The sequence below is a fragment of the Elaeis guineensis genome, chromosome 15, assembly GCF_000442705.2.
Source record: "Elaeis guineensis isolate ETL-2024a chromosome 15, EG11, whole genome shotgun sequence".
NCBI classification, from domain to species: Eukaryota; Viridiplantae; Streptophyta; class Magnoliopsida; order Arecales; family Arecaceae; genus Elaeis; species Elaeis guineensis.
Window position 1 is genome coordinate 22506727 of NC_026007.2, and position 15606 is coordinate 22522332.

The window sequence follows — 15606 nt, forward strand, 5'->3', positions numbered from 1 at the left end:
AAAACTTGCTTTAGTCTATATATGGATCTCTACAGCTTGTATACTCGGTGATCATCATTATCGGATGTGAAACCCAAAGGCTGCTCCATATTGATATCTTTCTCAAGATATCTATCTAGAAAATCAATTTTTACATCCATCTACCAGATTTCATAATCATAATAAGCTGCAACAGTAAGTAGAATGTGGATAAATTTCAATATGGCTACAAATGAGAAGATTTTTTGATAGTCAATGCCTTCGTGCTGACTATAATCTTTTGCCATGAGCCCAATTTTATAGATCTTTACCTTACCATCTGTACTTATTTTTTTTTGTAGATCTATTCACACCTAATGGATACTATACCTTCAGATGGATCTACTAAGATCCATACTTGGTTCAAGTACATCGAGTCAATTGCTGACTTCATTATCTCTAACCATTTCTCGTAATTGATGTCAGATATCATCTGGTCAAAGGTATTTGGATCATCTCCATGATCTTTATCTCTCATAAAGAATATTTTCTCTACATCTTCTATAAGCATATACATGTACCTTTCAGAGGATGGGGGACCCTACTAGATCTACGAGGTGGTAGAGGAACATCAACTACTAGCTCATGAATAATGAATTTCTGAAGATCTATAACTCATTGCTCTTCAGAGATCTTCTCTTCAAGTTCAATTAACCTCCCACTACCTCCTTTCTCGATAAACTAGTTTTTTAAAAATTTAGCATGACAACTCACAATCACATTGTGATCTTGTGGAAGATAAAAGTAGTATCCTACGATTTTTTTGAAATATGCTATAAAATAAGTTATAACAGATATATCCTCTAATTTGTCAGCCATCTATTTTCTAATATAGATTGGATATTTTCAAGTCTTAGATAATCTAGACTCGACTTCTTACTATGTCATATCTCATATGGTATGGTAGGAATAGATTTTGATGGAATCCTATTCAAAAGGTATATTGCAGTCAATAAGATATGTCCCCAAAGATATAAAGATAAATTAGTGAAGCACATCATGGACTTGATCACATCTAATAGGATTCTATTCCTCCTTTTGGATATCCCGTTGAGCTGAGATGCTCCTTGAAGAGTCTATTGAGAGACTATGCCATTGTCCTTAAGATATTTCAAAAATTTTTGACTAAGGTATTCACCTCCTCGATCAAATCGAAAAATTTTAATAGATTTATCTATTTATTTTTATACTTTATTTTTGAATTTTTTAAACTTTTCAAAAGCTTTAGATTTGTGTCTCATCAAAAACACATATCCATATAGTGATATATCATCGGTAAAGATGATGAAGTAGCTATAACTACTCCTAATCTGTATATCAAATGACCCATATATTTCGATATGTACCAGGATAAGTAGCTCAGTGGTCTTTTTTTCATGTCCTATAAAGGATAGCTTAGCTATTTTTTCTTAAAGACAAGATTCATAAGCTGGGTATAACTCAGAATCAAAAGAGTCAAGGATTTCAATCTTTTTCAGTTTATTTATCCTGTCCTCTCCAATATTTCCTAGTCTATAATGCCCAAGTACTTCTGATTAATTTCATCTCTAGGTCTCTTTTGACCTATGGCACTCACTACTTGCTCGTTTATATTCACATTCACATCAACATGCAAATGATAAAGACTGTCAATCAAAAGATCACGTATAACTAATTTATTTCATAAATAAATGAAATAAAAGTCTTTATTAAAATTTAAATCAAAATAATTCTGTGCTAGTATAGATATGAAAATCAAATTTTGACTAGCTACAAGTATAAAATAATTATCTTTCAAATCTAATTTAAATTCTGATGATAATCGAAGAGGATAAATGTCAATGACTTCTGTAGTAATTTTTGCTTCATTATTGATCTGAAGGATCATGTCACCTTTCCTCAATCTCCTACTTTCTATTAGATCTTGTATTAAAGTATACATATGAGTACTAGAACCAGAGTCCAATACCCAGTTAGAAGTAGAAGAAACTATTAGGTTAGATTCAATTACGAGCATGCTTAACATACCTTCCGAAGGTGTGTCGTCTTTCTTGATCTTCAGACTTTTCAGATAGAGTGGACAATTTCTTGTCCAATGGCCATCAGCATTATAGTGGAAACACTTTTCTTTTACTGCAGCCTTCTTCAGAAAATCCTTCTTTGACTTGTTCTCCTTCTTCTACTTCTTCATGGGTTTACTCTTTTTCTTCCAATCAAACTTTTTCTTGGATGAAGAAGACCACTCCACAGTAAGAACAGTACCTTTTGAATTTTTCAAGATTTTCTCAGTAGTAACCAACATGTTGATCCATTTGAATATGGTGCAGATAAGTTTATTCATATGAAAATTTATAATAAATTGACTATATGAACTTATAAAAGATTGGAGGATCAAATCGACTTGTAATTCTCTTTGCATATTAAGTCTGAGCTTCTCAAGCTCCTCAAAATTCTTGATCACTATCATACAGTACTCGTGGACCGACTGTCCTTTGCACATCTTCATATTGAAGAGTCTCTTGGATTCTTGGAAGTGCGCAGTGTGGCTCTACTCACCATACAACTCTTGTAGGTGAGTGATCATAGTCCTGGCAGTGGGCATATCCCCATGCTGGCTCTGCAACTTATTTGATATAGAAGCCAGCAAATAGCACTTAACCTGACTATCTTCATTCATCCATTTATCATATATTGCTCTTTGCTTAGCACTAGGATGGTTTGGTAACACTAAAGGATCCTAGTCAAGTATATGTCCTAATTTTTTAAAAATTAAGACAATCTTGAGATTTCTAAGTCAGTCTTTAAAATTGATTCTGATCAAATGATTGGATTTAAGGATGCGGGCTAGAGAATTTGAAGCTGCCATGGTTTAACTGTGAGAGTAGAGATTCAAGATAGATTTTTATACTTTTAAATTTTATATTTGCTGTAGAAATTTTAAGAAGCAAATAAAACTCTCACTATTTTTTTGGATCCCTACACTCCCGGGTGGGAAGCAAAAATCTAAACGTGACAACTAGGTTTCTAATAGGTGCTATGGTCCCATCGATGCTGTGCACCTCACCTGACAGATATTGGTATATGCACACCGATGCATAAACTTATTGTCCAGATACTTCTCTAAGTATGTTGTAGCGACTTGGTCTCTAAGTCATGTGGTCTCACCTGACAAATATTGATCACATTTCTTAGTTAAACCTGACCCACCATTCACAAGCAAGTGCAAAGCCATCATTGGGTCCCTCACCTGATAGATATTGGGCCCAACCCCATCCTTGCCCTGGAGCAATTCTTTGCTAATAGAGTGGTGTTTTTAGTGTAATTGAACCACTATGACCAGCCACGAACAATCAACACCAGTAGCACGACTGTATATCTACAATAGTGGAAGGCCTTTAGACTTAATATTTATGGAGAGATTTAAGTTTAGATCTCATCTAATTAGTCATTATATGACTGATCTAATTAGTATGGACTAAACCAAACTACCAAGTAATCATATTTAAGACTCAATCTTTCAAATTGATCAGGTAAGTGAAGATCAATGGGGGTCCCCTGTTGCTTTCTTTAGATATCAATAAATTGATTAGATCAGCAAATGAAACTAATTAAATAACCACCTCTCAATTATTTAAGTGCCTTAGATACTAATAGATCAATTGGTCCAAATAGGTTAGCTTAAACGAATCAGACTCAAGCCATCAAGCCGAATTAGATCCTTAAGTTAATCGATTCTAGACATGAGATTCAACTGATTCAAGCAACAACCATTGTATGATCAAAAAATTTATTTGACCTAACCCTAATCAATACTTGACTCAGTTTAATCAATTACTAAATTGATTTGAATCTATTATGATCAAATCAAAATTCTAGATGTAATCTAATTACATGACCTAATTTTGATCTACCCATGACCAAACCCTTTATGCACAAACATTAATTTCAGATCTTAAAACTAAATTTTAGATCTAAATTTTTTGTATGAAAGATAAATTTTAACTCATGAAACTAATTTTCAGATTTAACATATAAGCATATGTCTTATATATGTATGTAAAATTTAGATCTAAACAAAAATTCAAATCTTGATATGATATCATACATCTCATATACAAATCATCAATCAAATTTATACTAATTTTTAGATCTTAATATACAATTATACATCTCATATATGAATCATAAATTAGGTCTAAATAATTTTCAAATTTTATGCATGCAAACATATCTCACATATCTGAACTAGAAAACTATCTAGAATAATTTTTAGATTTATACATACCTTCATATATCCCATATATGAACTAAAAATCAGATCTAAAATAAATTTTAGATTTAAATTAAATATCTATGCATTTCATGTATCAAGAAATATTAGATTTTAAAATTTTTTTCAAAAATATATATATATATCGATTTCATGCATATGAAACCCGTGGCTGTGATATCACTGTTGAAATTTTATGGTACGCATGCATATGTGTTTCAAAATTTTTTTTTCTTAAATAATATAGTGAAATTGAAGATTAAAACTTCTTTTAATCTAGAATATGCAAGCATAAGAATATAACATACAAAAATCTATTTCATGTACTGAAATTAACACATGCTGATTTTGTGCTGAAATTATGTGATCGGATTACATACCTGATTCGCTAATCCTTTCTTCGAATCTAGATCTGAAAGAAGATAGATTCTTCTTTATCCATGTAAGTATCCAACCTCTATAGGTATCCACTTAAGATCAGCCTGGATCAGTCTTTTTAGGTGAAGATCTTTCTTCTTCAAGAACAATCACCCTGTGAATTTGAATGAAGTCTGGATCCTTTGATCAACTCTTGAACTTTCCTTGATCTTCTTCTTTTCTTTTCTTCTCTTGGTCACCTTCTTTTGATTTGGAAGCAACCAAGACTTGGAAACCAGCAAAGAAGTGGTGCCACCCAAACACTTTTGGGTGTTGGGAAAGTCGACACCCAACACACCTTGGGCATTGGAACCAAGAGGGAGGAGAGAGAGAGGCATGGGGGGCTGATAGGAGGCCAAGAGCAATCTAAAAATCTAATAATTAAACCTTAGGAGAGAGTCCTTTAAATAGAGAAGAGGCTTGAATCCTATTCAAAATCAAATCAACCCCCTAATGTGAGTCCTACTCACATTAGGACTCCTTGTAAGCTTCACCTTTGCCCACGCCTAATTGAATCAAGGGGGCACCAACCCTGGGTGCCTTCTAGGATTCTCTCTCACATGCTATCTAGGAGAGAGGGTGCACCCCTCCTATGTCCTTCATGCCACCATTGAAGTGGGCACACCCACACTTGATCAAATCAAGTGGTGCCCCATGAAATTCAATCAAGGAATTAATCAGGGGTTTGAACCCCTGATGCATATGATTCAAAATCCTAGACACCCAACATTTAGAGCTCAATGAATCTAATTCATTTAGGTTCTTAGTAGATAAGCTTGAATTAATCTTATCAAATAAGTAATTTAAGTTTAAAGAAAAAATTGGGTTCAACCTTGTGTTAGCAAGGTTATCCTGAATCCAATAGGATTTTTTCTAATCCAATTGAGACTTCATAAGCCCAATTGCTTAATCTAGATCTAATCCCTTTATTGTGTGATCTCATAGGTTCAATTCTATCTGATAGTAAGATATATCATGATCTCTATCATGGTATCATTGAAACTCTTTTCAATGGATCGAAATGATTCTACTCTAACTCAACAAGGATCGTCGATCCTGAATAATCCTAGTGAACTCTCACAATCTATCAGTGATACCTAGCAGTATGTAGTGACAATTTAATAAAACTGAAAAAAAATCTCAAGATATAGTTTTTGTGTGATTCAGTCTCTCTATCGTGAGTCTCGACTAGGTGGCAAATCATAGATAAATAGTTAAACCTCATCATCAGTCATATGATAGATTCGATCAGCTCAAGTTCAATTGTGATTCTCATGAAAACTTTTTTCCATCAATCACACTACTGTGGCCATAGACTTATGGACTTAGCTTCTTAAATCTCATAGGATAATTTTTTTCTATCAAGGTCGATAGATTCCATTTAGATGCACATCCTGCTCCTATAGTGGACCAACTGTCGTCAACATCCACTACAAAGACTCAAAGAGGCCATGTTTATATGTTAGTTAATAAACTCATATTTTTATTATATTTTTTTCTCTTTATTTACTAAGTTTTGATTTAATTTTGATTTATTTTACTAAAAATTACACTCTAATATGGTCGTATTTTGCATTTCAAGAAAGAAATAAAAAGAAGAGAAACCCATATAAAAATCAAAACCAAAATCAACAAAAATCACTTAAAAAACTCATTTTAAAGCCTTTGGTGCATGATGGACCGATCGATCGGTCCATAAATCCTTTGTTGCAGTCCACTGAATAGTTTCATCGATCTTCACGTGACACATGAGAGGCAAAAGCTTTTGTACGCTGATGGATGGTCCAGATCGAGTTTTGGGGTTGATCCAATGGTGCTGGTCAGCTACGGCTAAGAACTAAGTGGAGAACTTCATTCGATGCACTGATCGACGGTCCAAGTCCCATTTGAAGGTTGATCCGATGATCTACATCCTTCCCGACTGAGAATAGTAATTGATCAAGCATAATCTGATATGTTTAAATCCAATCTGATGGTTAGAACTTGATTTCACCTATAACACTCGCTTGGGACACTAATTTGAGGTGTTTTTGGACTCCGTGGCCTACCAAGATGTAGAAAATTTACAACCTATAAGCGAGGATGACCTGAGATGAAGCAAACAGAGAATAGAGACCAAATATCGAGCAAGCATCTTCTCTTCTTTTTTCTTTCCTTCTCTCTTCATCTTCAAGTCCAACCTTTTTCCATCAATTTTCTTCATGCCAAGAGTAAAAAATTGAAGCAAATTTCAGCAATAAGTAGTACCCTATTTGGATTTTATGATGTTATTTATTTTATTTGCTATTTTTGTTTTTTTTTTTCATCATGAACTAAATTTCTTTTACTAATGCTAAGGTGTATCCACTCTTTTGATATAATGTTCAGTATGATTGACGATCCATTTTAAAGCCTTCAGTGTATGATGGACCGATCGGTCGGTCCACAGATCCTTTATCGTGGTCCATCGAATAGTTTTGCTGGACTTCAAATGGCAAACAGGAGGCGAAAGCTCTTTTGCGCTAACGAACGGTCCAGATTGAGTGTTGGGGTTGATCCAATAGTACTCGTTGGCTATGACTGAGAACTAAGCAGAGAACTTCATTGGATGCATTGATCGATGGCCCAAATCCCATCTGGTGGTTGATCCAATGGTCTACATCCTTTCCGACTAAGAATAGAAATTGATCAAGTGTAATATGAGGCATTTAAATTCAATCCGATGGTCAGAACTTGATTTCACCGATACACTCGTTTGGGACACTAATTTGAGGTGTTTTTGGACTCCAAATGGCCTATCAGGATATGGGAAATTCACAGTCTATAAGAGAGGACCTGAGACGAAGCAAATAGAGGATAGAAACCAAAAATAGAGCATCTTCTCTTCCTTTTTCTTCCCTTCTCTCTTCATCTTCAAGTCCAACCCTTTTCCATCAATTATCTTCATGCCAAGAGCAAGGAATTGAAGTAAAATTTAGCAACAAGTAGTACCCTATTTGGATTTTATGATGTTATTTATTTTATTTGCTGTTTTTATTCTTTTCATCATGAACTAAATTTTTTTTGCTAAGGCTAAGGTGTAGCCACTCTTTTGAAACAATATTCAGTATGATTGGATTCTAGATTTAATTTTTGTTTATGAAGAGTATGCAAATCTATTTTTAATGCTTTTAGATTATTGGCCATCTTCTAATTGATCTAATGGGCATAGATGATATAGATCAAGTACTTCTATGTCAATGCTTCTTGATTTATATACCTTATGTTTGAATCAAATTAAGGTTCCTATGCATGCGATAATTTTAGTACATTTTGGATGCATTGTGTTTTAATTGGAGGGTTTCATAGAAATTAATACATCATTGCTTATTTAAATTATGTTTGTACCAAACAGTAGTTAATAAGTAGTGATAGTTTTGCTACGCCTGAACCAAAGGGTAGTGAATATCCTAAAAAACTCCACCATCACATGAAACAAAAAAATTGATCTAGTTTGCATGATTACTTGAATATTGTATTAATTGAGTTGGTGAACCGATTGCCTTAGTATTTATCTGCTCTTGATTTCAATCCTAAAAATCACATTCTTTTTGTTCTCTTACAATTTCTTAATTGTTCCTTTATTTTTTTATTCTCTTTATAAATCAATTTTCTAAATAAAATTTAGGAAAGTACTTTTTGATATTTATTTTTTAATCCTCGTGGGATGATACTCTACTCATACACTATATTATTTAATCGATTGGTGCACTTGCTATAGTGATAGATTTACATGCATCAAATTTTTGGTGCTGTTACTGGAGATTGTATCTAAAATAATATCAAAATTACGATCCTTACTTTACTCTAAAATTTTATTTTTTTAGTTTGATTTTTATTTTTGTTTCATTTGCAAGGGTGTGTTCAATGCATAACACGCATTGGACATAATGACTTGGCGCCATTTGATCCAGAAATAGAGAGGACAATTCGAAGACTAAATCGCACTCAAGGAGGAAACATAGCAATTGAAGATCCTAATGACGTCAATCCGGGACTAGATATGGTGGTCAAGGAATAGTAAGAGGCTATTCGAGCAGCACATCATTCGTTAAATGATTATATCATACCATCAGTAGCCGACGCAGCTTCGAGCATTAGGAGACTGCCAATGTGAGCAAACATCTTTGAGATAAAGCTGGCGATGATCCAGATGATTCAAGTGACTATCTAATTTAGTAGTCATGTTCAGAATGATCGGATGATACCATTAGATTGAGGCTATTTTCTTTTTCTCTACGTGACAAAGCGAAAAGTTGGCTTCATTCTCTTCCTGCAGGTTCTATCACCACATGAGATATTCTAGCTTAGAAATTCTTGACTAAGTACTTTCCACCTTCTAAGACTACAAAGATGTATAATGATATCACTTCTTTTGTGCAGATAGAGATGGACTCATTATATGAGGCTTGGGAGTATTTTAAGGGGCTACTAAGGAGATGTTCACATCATCAATTATTTGTTTGGCTTTAGGTACAAATTTTTTATAATGGTTTATCTCCTACTAATCGTTGTATGATTGATACGACTGCAGGAGGTACCATTAATCAAAAAATAGAAGAGGAGGCCTTTGATCTGATTGATGAGATTGCATCAAATAGTTATCATTGGCAAACAGACAAGATAATGCCAAGAAGACCAGCAGCTATGCATGGAGTGGATAGCATCTCAGTTTTATTAGCTGAGATTGCAGCTCTTCAGGTCGAATTCAACAACATAAAGAGAGCAGCTACATATATGCAGAGCATTACTTGTGAGCTATATGGAGGAGGACATGATACAAGCGACTGTCAGACAGATAATCTCTTTGCTAAAGCCTCAGAATCAGCTAACTATCTTGATGATTTTTTCAGGCTGCAGCAGAACAATCTTTACTCCAACACCTACAATCAAGGGTGGAGGCAGCATCCAAACTTCTCATGGAGCAATAAACATGCAGCATAGCAACCACCCCTGGGATTCCAAGTACCTAAAAAGAAGTCTGACATGGAGGAGCTGATGGTCAAATTCATATAGAACCAAGAAGCTGTTAGATGAGTGTCCTAGAAGTCAATTGTTGGCTGACATATTTTATAAATCCAAAACTTAACTTCGTACTTGTAATATTTTTATTATTAATAAAGGATAGTTTTATTCTAATCATATTTATATGTCCATAATTTATCTTAAAAATTAATAAAAATAATTTTATATATTTTCAAGATATTGAGAATTTGAGACATATATTAATTAGTAGTTAGTTCTAAATGCTTCTGATCAAAAGATCGTCATGGAAGATAGTGATCAATCTATTTAAGATCGATGCATGGATTACCTTATGAGTAGATGAATCTTGGGTCTACGGTGTAGGGATTGTTAGATATATATCCTAGAAGCCAATATGGCTGCACATTATAATAAATTTAGGACATAATTTTGTACTTAATACATTGATTTGATCAATCAAAGGATAAATTTATTTTTCATTCAAATGTGATGTTTCCTTGAATCATCTATGAAATTTATTTTTGATACATATTCTCAAGGTATTGAGACTTAGAGACATATATTTAATTCTTAAGTGCTCTCGATCATAGAATCATCATGAGAACGGTGATCGATCTGGATAGACTGATGCAAAGATCACTTTCTTTGAGATAAATGGATCTCTAGTCCATAGTATAGAGACACTGGATGACGAGTGCAGATAGTTATTAGAGAATAACTAGTACTGAGCATGACCATACGAGAGATCACTTGGATTTTTATTCGATCGTCAGTGATCATCTCGATGCTGTAGTTATGTGACTGATCTTTTGATCTGAAATGGCACTGCTACTTGTAGTGAGACTACTGGAGTTTGATTGACATATAAACATAGATCTCAATAAGTTTTTGTAGTAGATATTGACGACAGTTGGTCCACTGTAAGAGTAGGGTGTGCATCAAGATGGGATCTATCAATCTTGTTAGAAAGAAGTAGTCCTATAGGATTTGAGAGGCTAAGTTTGAGAATCTGTGGCCACAGTAGTGTAATTGATGAAAAAAAATTTTCATAGAAGTCACAACTAGACTTAAGCTAATCGAATCTATCATATGATTGATGTTGAGGTTTGACGATTTATCCATGACCTGCCATTTAGTCGGGACTCATGATAAAAAGACTGAATAACATGTTAACTATACCTAAAAGTTCATTTTAGTTCTATTGGGTTACCACTACATACTGCTAGGTATCACTGGTAGATTGTGAGAGCTTACTAAGGTTGTTCTAGATCGACAATTCTTGTGAGTTAGAGTGAAATTATTCTGATCCATTGAAAAAAAATTTAATGATATAATGATAGAGATCATTGTATATCTCACTATCAGATAGAATTAAATCTATGGGGTCACACAATAAAAGAATTAGATCTAGAATTAGCAATTGAGCTTATAAAGTATCAATTAGATTTAGAGAAATCTGATTGGGTTCAAGAAAATCTTGCTAGCACAAGGTTGGACCCAATTCTTCTTTTCATTTGAATTTTTTATTTGATAAGATCATTCAAACTTAATTACCTGCTAATAACCTAAATGAATTAGATTCATTAGATTCCAATTGTTGGGTGTCTAAAATTTTGGATCAGTTGAATTAAGGGTGCAAGTCCTTTATTAATTTCTTTGATAGTTATTATGGGGCACCATCTTGATTGGATCAAGTTGGACGTGTCCTATGATTAGAAGGCCTTTTGATTTCATATGGGGCATCCCTTGGGTGCAAAAGAGGGTGTGTTTAATTGGGTACAAGGGCTCCAAAAGTTGGTGCCTGAAAGGATTTCTAATGTAAGTTGAATAACTTAAGTTATTAGAAAACTTAATGCAAGTAGGACTTGTATTATGAGATTGAATAGGATTCAATCTTCATGCCTATTTAAAGGGACTTTCCCTATGGTCCCTAGAGCATAAAAATTAGCACCCCACCACACCTCTTAGCACCCCTCCATGCCTCTTAGACCCCCCCATGCCCTCTCTTCCTCTCCCTTATCCCTTCTCCCTTTGGGGCGTCTCACTTCTCTCTCATGCTCAAGCTGTTGGGTGTCCCCTCCTTGCTGGTTTTTGATGTTTGGTAGTAGCACAAAGTAATAGAAAAAGGTAAGAGAAGAAGAGAAGAAGAAGATCAAGGAAAGAGATCAAATATTGATCACGATCCAGGCTTCGTTCAGATTCAGCAGGCTGAATTTTTTTAGAAAAAAAAAATTAATTTGAAGAGGACTATTCCAGACTGATCTTGAGTGGATATCCATAGAGGTCGGATACTTGTATGGCTAAAAAGAAATCTCTTCTCTTTCAGATCCAGATTTGAAGAAAGAGATTGCGAAACAGGTATGCGATTTGATCACAATATGAATTTCAGCATATGTCAATTTTAGTACATGAACTAGATCCTTATGGTTTTATATTTTTATGCATGCATAATTTAGATTAAAAGTATTTTAATCTTATATTCTACTATAGTATTTAAAAATAAAATTTTGAAATACACATGCATGTCCCAAATCTTGAATTCCAACAGTGGTATCAAAGCCACAGGTTTCATATTGCTGAAATTGTCATACATTTTTTGAAAAAAATTTCAAAATTTGATTTTTTCTTGATACATGAGATATATAGATGAATTTTTAAATCTAAAATTTAATTTTAAGTTTAATTTTGGAGCATATAATTGATATGTTAAAGTATGCATAGATCTAAATTTTGATCTAGAATGGTTTCTAGTTCATATTCACATGATATGTAGATGCATGCATAAATCTAAAATTTTTTATGACCTAATTTATAATTTATATATGAGATATATAATTACATATTTAAGATTATAAAATTATTTTTGATATGATCCATGATTAGTATATGAGATATATGATATCATATAGTAGATCTGAATTTTATGTAGATCTAAATTTTACATGTATTGATATATGTTTGTATGTTAAATCTGAAAATTATTTTTATAATTTAAAACTTATTTTTATATAAAAAATTTAGATCTAAAATTTAATTTTAGAATCTAAAATTTGTATTTGTGCATAAGAATTTTGGTTATGAAAAAATCATAAATTAGATCATGTAATAGGATTGCATCTAAGATTTTTAATTTGAACCATATGGATCTAATTTGATTAAATAATTGATCGAACTAAGTCAAGTATTGATTAAGATTAGATCAATTAAGTTAAATGATCATATAATTATTGTTGATCGAATCGATTGAGTCTCATATGTAGAATCGATTAACCTAAGGACCTAATTTAGCTCGATGGTTTGAGCTTGATTCGCTTGAGCTAACCTGTTTAGATCAATTGACCTATTAGTGTCTAAGGCAAGTAATTGAGATGTGGTTATTTAATTGGTTCCATTCATTTATCTGGCTAATTTATTGGTATCTAAGAAAAATAATAGGGGAACCCCCACTGATCTCCACTTACCTGGCCAATTTAGAAGTTGGGTCTTGAATTGGGTTACTTAGCGATTTGGTTTAGCCCATGCTAATTAGATCGGTCATATGATGACTAATTAGATGAGACCTAAATCTAAATCTTTCCATAAATATTAAGTTCATAGGTCTTCCACCATTGTAGATGTGCGGGCATGCTACCGACATTGATTATTTTCGGCTGGTCACAGTGGTTCAGTTGCATCGAAAATACACAACCACTCTATTAGCAAAAAATTACTCCAGGATAAGGATGGAGTTGGGCCCAATAACTGTTAGGTGAGGGATCCAGTAATGATCTTGCACCTGCTTGTAAATGGTGGGTCGGGCTTAACTAAGGAGTGTGGGCAATAACTGTTAGGTGAGCCTATATGACTTAGAGACCAAGTCACTGTAACATACTTAGAGAAGCATCTAGGCAAAGAGTTGCCTATGCATCTGTTGGGAATAGTGGCCCAAAGCCAATCGTCAGCCTGTTGACGGTTGTGCTCTTTGTTGTATTAGTACATAAATTATAAATAAATAAAAATTATTTTAGCATTTTTCATCATAAATTAACATCTTCTAATGAACTCCTGTGTTGTGATGAAGTCCTTAGGACTATTTAGACTCGACAAAGGAGAATTTATCATTTAGTCCTTAAATCTGTTCGCGACCAAATGATACATTGTTACCAAGGACAATAATGTTTATTGAGCATAGGTCGTTGTGTGCTATATAGGTTGGTTGTCCTCTTAACCAAAGAGTGTGGAGACACTAGTATGGCATACAGATGAGATGTAAGGGTACATCTGCACTGAACGTGACCGACTCCGGAGCTATCTCTACTGTCAAGATTTGCTCCGATGGGATATGGGTATAAATATCCCTCCGACCTGAGACCGCCATGGTGACTTACAAGCAACTCAGTGTACTTAGGCACTGGACTACCTGAATTTCTAATTCAGTGACGGAAGGATGCTGGGTGTAGTCAAGTACTTGACTTGCCGGTGCGTGTGTCAAGATGGGATTGACCACTCCAGTTCAGGAGCTGTGTACAGTCATGTTTCAATTTAACAAAACCTTGGTCAGGGTAGTCCTAGTGAGGAGTCATAGGACTGATTGAGTTGAGCACGACTCGGATGATCTAATCAGGGTTGACAGTTTAACCCTGAGTCATCCTAAACACAGGGATCAAAAGGGATGAATTATACAGTAACCATATTCATGTAGGTTCTGAGTGTTGCGATTGTAACTATTCGACCTATCTGAACGTCGGGTACCATTGCTAGATGGTCACTTCGATTAGTATAGGAATTGGTTCCTGTGCTACCGACTTAGGTTCGAACCTGTGGGGTCACACACATTAGAGGTTCCTATCTGATCTGATGGCTGATGAAGAGTTCTAATATTTATGGACTATGAGTCCTACGTGTCTGGGACTCTATGATCGAGAATCAAGATTCTCTGATCACAAGTCCCACATATTTTGGGTACCAGGGTCAAGAGTCCCACTGGTTTGGGACTCTACGATCAAGGTTTCATATTGATGGACTTTGATACCCGATTGCCTATCGAATTTGGACTCAATATTTATAAGAGATTTTATTAGTGATTTGATCATTAATTAACTTAATTTGATTGAGTAATTATTTTTGGATCAAGTCTAATTAAATTAGATGCAGTTGGGTTTGACCCGATTAGGTTAAGAGTTGACCTAATCATCGAGATGGTTTGGTCCCTGATTTGATTAGGGGTTTGGCTAAGTCAATTTCTGATTTGATTAAGATTTTATTGAGCCTAATTAAGCCTAATTAAGTTGGGTTTAGTTTTGTCTAATTGTGCTTAACCTATTTTGATTAGGTTGGTTCAATTAAGATCAAACCACCATTTGAATTTGAATCCCTGCACCACCTTAAATCTCTATGCCCATTTTAATTCATGAGAAGAAACTTCTCGTGAATTTTCTCTCATGCAAAGCCCTTCTCACGCCCATTCTTGTGCACCAATATTTGGATAAAGATGATTAGTTAGCCATTCAAATTCAAAGCGTGTTTGAATTTGAATGGATAACTTATCTCTTGCGCCTACGCTTTGAATTTGAATGGATAACTTATCTCTTGCGCCTACTTGACATTATCCACTTTAGCACCCTACATCTCACATGAGAAAGAGTTTCTAATGAAACCTTTCTATGCACAAAGCAGCCTCACACTTTCTCTTCTCACACCCAAGTGGATAGGGATGAGTTGGTTTTAGTTTGAATTCAAATTTGATTTGAATTCAAATGTGTAACCACTTGTCTTTAACCTCTCATGCGGATAAGACACGTTTTGAACTGTTTTAAAAGAGATAGGGAGGTAGGGCGTGCATAGAAAAATTTTGAGAGAGAAAGTTTGGAGCGTGAGGAACCTTTCTACATGAGGTGAAGGTCCAAAACCTTCGGAGAGAAAAAGAAAGAAAAGAAAGA